Here is a 9340-nt window from a genome sequence, read left to right as displayed (position 1 = left end):
AATCAACCCTCTAGCAGAAGCAGGTGTCATATCTCCTAAGGCTCCTCCACTAGCTGCATCAATCATGCTTCTATCCATTATGTTCAATCCTTCATAGAAATACTGTAATAATAGCTGTTCAGAAATCTGATGGTGAGGACAGCTAGCACATAGCCTCTTGAATCTTTCCCAGTACTCGTATAAGCTCTCCCCTATGAGTTGCCTAATTCCAGATATGTCTTTCCGGATTGCTGTGGTCCTGGATGCAGGGAAGAATTTTTCTAGAAATGCTCTCTTTAAGCCATTCCAGCTTGTTATTGAACCAGGAGCTAGATAGTACAACCAGTCTTTGGCAAGATCTTCCAATGAAAAAGGGAATGCCTTTAGGTAGATGTGATCTTCAGGGACATTTGGTGGCCTCATGGTGGAACAAACTATATGGAACTCCTTAAGATGCTTATGTGCGTCTTCACCTGCACGACCATGAAACTTAGGCAGCAAATGGATTAGTCCAGTTTTAAGCACAAAAGGAACATCTTCCTCAGGGTATTGAATGCATAAACTCTCATAAGTAAAATCAGGTGCAGCCATTTCCCTAAGTGTTCTCTCTCGAGGTCCAGGTTGGTCAGCCATGTTTTGTTGTTAACTTGAATGAAGTTCAAATGCAACACTTACACTATCACTAACACTATGAGTATCACTATCACTATCTAAAGATGGAATGATATGCTCTCTAGTTAATCTATGGAATGTCCTATCAATCTCAGGATCAAATGGATGCAAAGTCTGTGGATTGTTCCTAGTCATGCACTACATGTACCACTATAGTAACAGTGAACAAAAAGGGATTTTTATGAAAACTTATAAAACAACAAAACTAATGCACCAGTATCATTAGCTACTACCACACAAAATTTGAGGTAAAATGATAAATCTAGTTGTCAAAACCAAAAATCACAATTAATTAGAAAATTCTAATATTCGACATTATTCATATTCACATTAATACACTAAAACAAAACACACAAAAATTGACAAAGACTCTAAAACATAAAACACAAAACACAAAACAGAACATCACAATAACAAATACACATAAACACACGGCCTTTTACAGAAACTGATGGTCCCCGGCAACGGCGCCAAATTTGATCGAAGTCGTATCCGGTCAAATAAAAACAATTAAATGTAGTACTAGGAAGTTGTCCTAGGTCGTCTCTCAAGGACCATTTTTCTCTATCAAAGGCTTAAACACACGAAGTGGGGGGGGTTTGGTTGTTCAGATTTTTAATTTTATAACACAATAAAATGCAGATAACACAATAAGTAAAATAAATTGGCTCCTTGTTCGGATTGTAACTCTCTTATCCTTGGTTCATAATAAGATTGCTCTGTTAACCACTTAATCCTTGTTCCATCCGAGTTAACCAACTAAGCGAAGATTAACTCAAGATTTCCCTACACGAATTAAGCAAACGTATACAACATCAACCTCTTCACAGATTAAGCAACTGTGTCATTAAGCATAGCCCATTAAGCATGGACATACTAATATAGAGGTTGAATGAAGGAGAACAAAGTAGAACAGAGACACGCAAACATACCCAACCTCAAACAGAGATTACAATCCATAACAAGAAGCCAACCCAAAGGTTTTAGCCTTCCATTAAAATAGAAATGGAAATGAAAATGCAAGGAAAATGAAAATGCATTAAATCAAGTTAAAGAGTACTACAATCTAGCCTTCCATGGAGGAGGCAAAGAACAGAACTAAAATGCATACAAAAGGAAAGGATAGTAAAACATAAACTACAATTACAAGAAAGAAAATAAACTTAAAGAAAACAAAGAGAAGGGAGGTAGAAGAACACCCAAGAGTAACTTATTTGAAGGTGTTTTTGGGATGTCTTACAATGGAGAAGTGAAGGCCTATTTATAGCCTTCATATAACACATAAGAAATATAAAATAATGGAAAAAGCTTAGACAAAACGAAATGGGAGAGTTGGTGGGATGAGTTGGTGGGATGAGTTGGATTCCATATTCTTTTCCGCACCGAGTTGTTTTCCACCGAATTAGACCTTCTAGATGATCGAATTGGCCGACGGCGCCTTCTGCAAATATTTAGGTCTTTGTCTTAGCTTTCCAGGGCCACCGAGTTTGCACCATTTGGATCACTACAGCCCAAGTTATGCCCTGAAGACCGAGACATGTTCATCAGCCCAAAAACAGCGAAAATTTAGAATAATAATTCCCAACTATCCAATTTGGCCCAACAACACATATCTATCTAAATCCTATAATTAACCATGAATGGAATGTAAAATAGCTAAATTGAAGGATAAGATACATATCAAATTATGACTTATCAATGAGAAGGAACAAGGTTGGAGCATACCATATCATTTGAAACCTAGAGACTTTTATGATATGGGTGAAGATGATGAAGCAATTATGGGATCCATTGAGGCATACCCATCACACAACTTGGAACAAATATTTCCTGATGATGCCATACATATACAATTGGCAAGAATGACTACGGATGATGATCTTGAAAATTCAACCATCAATGAAAATTTTGATGAAGATAATCAACATATGGCTTAATAAGAGTCATGAGTAAGAAACCTTTTTATTTGTTTTGTGAAAGATATTATTGTTTGGTTTAAACTTTGTAGTAGCTATATGTTTATCTTCTACTTTTAGTTATTAAAGTTAACATTATGGTTTATGCAGGTATGCCTCGTACAAGAAGACATGTTGTGGCTAGGTGTCAATCCACACCAAATGAAGAAAATAGTTCCTCCATGGGCACTCATCAAAGTGTAGAGGTTCAACTACCTCAAAGTGAGCCCATGCCAAACATTGAATCATCTTCTCATGATGACATACATGCTACTTCACCCACTCGCTTCGGATCTAAGAGGTCGGCACACCATGAATCTGATGTGGTTGAAGATTCATCTGTGGCTCAGAAAAAATCCCTTACCTATTGGAATGTTGATGTTATTGTTATGTTTAATCTAATATTTGTTATCTCCTTATTATTATTTATGGCAAAACTTGTTGGGTTGTTGATGTTTAGTTTATTTACATGTTAGATGAAGAGGGTGTTGTTAGGAAAATACGTTTAAGGGTGCAAGATGTGTTTGCATCACGTGATGCCACTATGGTGTGTACCAAGTGGAATGCTGAAGGTCAACCAATAGGAGAGTTTGTTGGTTTATTAGTAGGATTTTTGGGTGAAATTGTAAGCAACTTCAGTAATTTCCCCATAATGTACGAGACTTGGAAAAAGGTTCCAAAAGATTACAAAAACAATGTTTATAAAGAAACTATAAAGGTATCAATTATAATTAACTACACACATGTGATTTCTTGTGGAATTTGTGTACTAATGACAACTTTCATTATATTGTGGTAAAGGCAAAATTTGATGTTAACTATCAAGAGCATAAAAAATATATCTTAGCTAGCTTGGGAAAGAAATGGAGGGACACTCGATGTAGGTTGTTTCACAAAAATTATAATTGGGAGATTTCTGTGGGAGAAAACTGTTAGATGCACACACCAGAGATTGACCCAGACCATTGGAGGCTTTTTGTACAATTTCGGACGAGTCCTAAACAAATGGTAAAATGTTTTCATCTTCCAAGTTTGGTTACATATATTGACTTTTAATTTTGTTAAATGTAGGACATATATGATAAAAATGCAATAAACTGTGAAAAGTTATTGATCCCACATACTCTAGGATCAAAGACATTAACAAGAAAAAGGGATGAGTTGGTATGTAAAGTTCATTTAGTCTATTTTTTTGTTTGTATAATTATTTTTGGTATGGTGCAAAATGTTAGGAAGTGCAATATGGACGACATTATAGTAGAGGAGATATGTATCCTATTGCTCATAAAAAGAAGGATGGATCATTTGTGAACGAAGATGCTAGACAAAAATATGTGAGAACAATATATTATTTGTAATTTTCAATTACCATTTGCTTTTCACTCATATAAGAAATCTTTTACTATTTATCTATGTATTCAACATTATATGTAGGAACAATTGCATAATGAAATTTAGGACACTTCTTTGGAGAATGAGGCATTCTTGAAAGTGTTTGGAAAGGAGCATCCTGGATATGTTTGAGGCATGCGACTTGGGGTTACTCCAACTCAAATTATTGGATCATATTCTTCCTGAGCGAGGTCTGGATCTTCATCAGATGCGGCCACGATAGCACAATTGCGATATGAAGTTGAAGCACTTAAGGCACGAGTTGGTGAAGTTGATGTTTTGAAGGAACAATTAGCTTTCCTTGTGCAAATTGTTAAAGGAAATCAGGTATAAAATAAAGTCTTTAAAAAATTGTAAATTTTATTGTCCAAGTAAAAGTTCAAATCTAATTTGTGATTATTTTAATTTCAGGCAACTGAATTGGAATCGCCAGCAGATTTGAGACGTTATTCTCAGTCTAGCCATATTCCTGAAGATAATGGAGGATCATCATGAGGGACTATTTAGATATTTGCTTCAATTTTAGTTTGTTAGGAGCTTTTAGGACTATCTTTATATTTTCGTTGTTTTTATGTACCTAAGTTTCTTAAACTTAAGGACTATTTCTATGCAAATCTATTATGCACTAAATTTGGATTTAATATCTTTATTTAATGAATGACATTTTTCTTTGCATCATTTGTATTAGTTTATATTGATCACATGTTTGAGATGAGAATTTAAACAAACAGGTTGAAAATGTAATTATAAAAAAACATTTAATTACAAAATAGACGCAAACTAAATTGCGGCGGTTACAAATTGATACAAATTGTTAATTAAAATTCATGTTTACATTTGCAGCGGTTTTCAAAACCGCCGTTAATTTTTAACTACTTTCAGTTTCCAAAATAGCGAAAATTTTATAACCGCCGCAATTTTATCGAATATGTTGCGGCTATTTGTGTGGCTGTTTAAAAAATCGCCGCAAAATGTAGTCGCGATGCACAAGATTGCGGCGGTTTACAAACCGTCGCAATATAAGTTTGCGGCGGTCAAAATCGTCATCGCTCTTACTAAAAAACTGCCGCAAACAAACAAGGTTTTTTGTAGTGTAAGCGACACACCTAGAATGGATCATAGATGCACATGATGCATGTCACACATTCACTATTTCATTAACTCGACATTTCACTTATCACATCTCATCATATCTCATGTCACATTATTTCATAATATCATATCACGTATCATATATTCACCTTTCATATTCTCGCGTCATATTCATATAGTCTCATACAAGGAACTTCTTATAGTCATATACATCAAAATAGTACATAAATCATACCAATAAATTATCCAAAGATCATATTCCTCATTTTACTTCATAGGGTTTCCCACAAGAACCCATAGAGCACTATACTTCATATCAAAACTTGTCTATTTTTGAAATTAAACACATATTCATACTTAGGAAACAGCGAGGAACACAGTGGAACAATCAGAAAGCAAAACAGAAAATATTCATATTTTTCCTATTTCTCATAGGGTTCTCTCAGGAACCCACAGAGCACTCTAATTCATATCAAAACTTGTTTATTTTCAAAATTAATCACATACTCACACATCACATCCAACAAGGAACACAACAGAATAATCATAAGGAAAAATAGAAAACATCTATATTTTGTATGTTCCTAGAAGCATGCATCAGGCAAGGGATTGGGGCCAATCCTACTACCCAATAATTATTCCTACACCCTCGAGCGAGGTTTCTCACTCCCCCCTACCTGGATAAGCAGAAGACAAAGCTAGAGTGGAATCTGGTTGATCTCCTTCTCTTGGTTCTCTTTGGTCTTCAGAGAGTGTGTCTAGAAGTAGTGCTAGAGTCTGCTATTTATAGATGTCAAGAGTAGCCAGAACGGCCCGTTTCAGATCCGGAACGTCCCGTTCTAGACTCATTCGTCATATGTAAAAATTCACATCTGGAACGGTCCGTTCTCAAACTAGAATAGCCCGTTCTCAAACCAGAACGGCCCGTTCTGGGGTTGAGATTAACTTACAATGGCCATGTTTGGAACAGTTCGTTCTTAAACCAGAATGGCCCGTTCCCAACTAGGGTTATAGCCCATTTTATTAGTTTGAAACGGCCCGTTCCAGTTTGGGAACGACCCATTCTAGGCTACCAAAAATAGGTCTTTTTAGTAGCTTGGAACGGGCCGTTCCAGTTTGGGAACGACCCGTTTTGAGCTACTAAATCACCCTTATTGGGCTTTGAGCCTTCGTATAATCTGTGAAAATCAGGGTGTTACAACAACAAAAGTTCTTGTCCCCAAAAAATTGCTTACTTGGGAAGAGGTATTGATATTGATCTCGAATTCCATCCTCTAGCTCCCATGTAGCCTCACCAGCGGCCACATCCCAAACAACTTTGACAAGACTGATGGACTTATCCCTTAACTCTTTCACCTTGTGATCTACAACTGCAACTGGTATTTTCTTATTAGTCAGGTTCACCTTGTCTTGTACAACAACAAATTCAACCTTATGATTATGGTCATGAACATACTTCCTCAAATGAGCTACTTGAAAACACATCGTGTTGGTTAGAAAGAAATGGAAGCAATGCCAACTAGTAGGCCATTGGACCTATACAATGAAGGATTTAATAAGGACTAATAAACTTTGATGTTAGTTTCTTAGACTTTATTGCCCCTCTTACTCTTATTGTGGGTGTTACCTTCAAGAACACATGTTCTCTCTTAACAAACTCTAGAGGCTTCCTCCTTTTCTCTACATAAGACATCTTGCTACTTTAGGTAATCTTCATCCTCTCTTGTATCAACTTCACTTTGTCCAAGAAATCATTAGTAATGGTAGTTAACCCACAACTAATGTGATCCAGAGTCACTACAACACAGAGATTCAAATCTCTACACTTCTTAACTAATTTCAACTATTTTATCATCGTAGATGACAGGTGAATAGATTTCCTACTTAGCGCATCTGCTGCCACATTAGTCTTACTAGGATGATATATCAATTGAAAGTCATAATCTTTTAGGAATTTCATTTGCCTTCTTTGTCTCATTTTCAACTCTTTTTAATCAAATAAATACTTCAAATTCTTATAGTCATTGAAAACATCACATTTTTCTCCTTAAAGATAATGTCTCCAGATCTTCAAGGTAAACACCAAGACTACCAACTCCAAATAACGAGTAGGATAAAGAATCAATAACATTCGAATATAGATCATATAGAGATCATTTGAGTCATAGTAATCTCTAACTATGTAATATTTTCTCCTCTTTAGTAAATTTTCCAACCTAATAATGCCTATATTATTTCTTCGTAAATCTTTTTAAACACCATAATTAAAAGCGATGTATTTATTATAAAATGAGACTAATTTAATAAGATTATTAAAAAAAATAATATATTTATTATTATTTTTAATAAAATGTCTAAAAATCTTAAACTGTAATTATTTTGAGATATAATTAGTTGCTCCAAGTGATCAAGGATCAAGGATGGAATAATGCCCTTGATTGCACCACCGTCAATGCTTAGAATGCTTATGAAGTTTCCATAGACCGGTGGTGGTAGCTAGGTAGTGAAACCAGCAATTAGTTGACTACCAACCATGAAAGCAAATAGAATGAAATGAGCCATGAAAGCTTCAAAAGAGAAGATATAAGAAGTTGAAGGAGTGTCAAAGAGAGAATGAACACCTTGAGTATCGTGCTGCACGAATGAGTGGTATTTATAGACAGTGTTGAGGATATGCATGCATGTATCATGTTAAACAATGGTCACCAATTGGCTTCGTGTAACATGGAGTTGAATAAAAATGGTGCATCATTTACCATATAATTTTGTTTTACAAACGATTTATCTATTCATTATCTAAGTTGTATAATAACAACTTTTTAGGTTTTAGTTTTAGCAGCAACAAAAAGCTATATTTGAATTTTATCTATTCTAAATATTTATAGGTGTACCGGAAGGACCCTCTCGGCCACGTGGATCGGCCACGTCATGTCCTATCAGATATTGACGCGGCCCAAACATCACCTCGGCCCGACCACGTGGATCGGCCACGTGGACCGACACGTAACACGACGCAGCCTAGATACCACTTCGGCTCGACAAGGAGTTCAAAGTTGTACTCCACCCCTATCGGCTCGGCCGGAAGTCGAGAGAAAACATTTCGGTCGTTTTGTATCTGCTCGGCCAAAAGTCAACATTGAGTAACTAGAATAGCGATCATGGTTAACAAGGGACAAAGCACAATTAAGGCATAATCTGCCGATTAACATCGTATTACCTAATTTGGTAAGTGTCAGAGTAGGCCCACCACGCTCAGGCCCATGTCAGGTGTTATAAATAGGTCGCTTGTAGCGAGGTATGTCACTGTTCATTTAATTACCCTAGAAAATAGTGCTTGCCCTAACTTGAGCGTCGGAGTGCCTTTTGCAGGTACCTCCCTCCTCCTCCGAAGAGTGCATTAGAAGATCTCGTTCGGCCCTTCCCCACAAAAGATTGATTGTGCCCTCTAACAGGTACATTTTGGCGCCCACCATGGGGCCGACTGAGAAGCATTTCATAAATAGTTTGAACACAGTGGAAAAGAATCATGGTAAAGACAAGGAAGACTAATCTTGGAGAACATCAATCCGAAGAAGAGCACCAGTCCGGGGCCGAGACGGTAGAGGAGACAAACCTGACCGATATGGTGCGCCAAATGAAGGAAGAAATGGCCGCCATGAAACAGCAGCGAGACAGAGATGCTGCTGAGATGGCTGCGTTGAGAGAGGAGAACATTGCCCTCAAAAACCATGGGATCCCACATGGAAACCCTCTGAAACGACTCACACTCAGGGGTCGTTCCATTCGCTTGGTCATCACACCTCTACCCCTCATACTTCTGTGGCTTCTCCGGCTGTCCATGCTTCAGCCAGTCGGCCGATACTGCCAATACCGGCCGGGGCACACCGGCACCCCTTTACCCCAAACATCATGCAGACCGCGCTTCTTGATCATTGGAAGTCCTTGCCTCTCGACAAGTACGACGGGACCACCGATCCCGATGAACACGTGGATGTGTTCTTGACTCAAGTTACGCTGAGCACAACCGATGATGCCGCCCTGTGCCGAATTTTCCCAACATCGTTAAAAGGACGAGCTCTGAGTTGGTTCACTCGGCTTCCGGCCAACTCGATTGATTCGTTCAGTACGTTGGCTTCCCAATTCACAATTCAATTCGCTACCAGTCGGCCTCACCAATTGACCTCGTTGGCACTAGTAAGCATTCGTCAAGAGAAGAAGGAATCCCTTCGGACATTCATGAGCCGATTCAA

The 9340-nt window shown here is 37.5% G+C and overlaps 1 long non-coding RNA gene across 1 annotated transcript; it reads left to right on the top strand.

Moving 5' to 3' along the window:
• Positions 1-3738: 3738 nt before the first annotated feature.
• Positions 3739-4925, top strand: LOC145949512 (uncharacterized). Its single transcript, XR_014427765.1, has 4 exons — positions 3739-3770; positions 3843-3940; positions 4041-4325; positions 4410-4925. It is a non-coding gene; the product is annotated as an uncharacterized LOC145949512 (long non-coding RNA).
• The last annotated feature ends 4415 nt before the right edge of the window (positions 4926-9340 follow it).

Source organism: Cajanus cajan, chromosome 7 (genome assembly GCF_000230855.2).
Source record: "Cajanus cajan strain Asha chromosome 7, NIPB_CcT2T_4, whole genome shotgun sequence".
NCBI lineage: Eukaryota > Viridiplantae > Streptophyta > Magnoliopsida > Fabales > Fabaceae > Cajanus > Cajanus cajan.
Note: the sequence above shows the minus strand (reverse complement) of the source record. Positions and strands in the feature narration are given on the sequence as shown.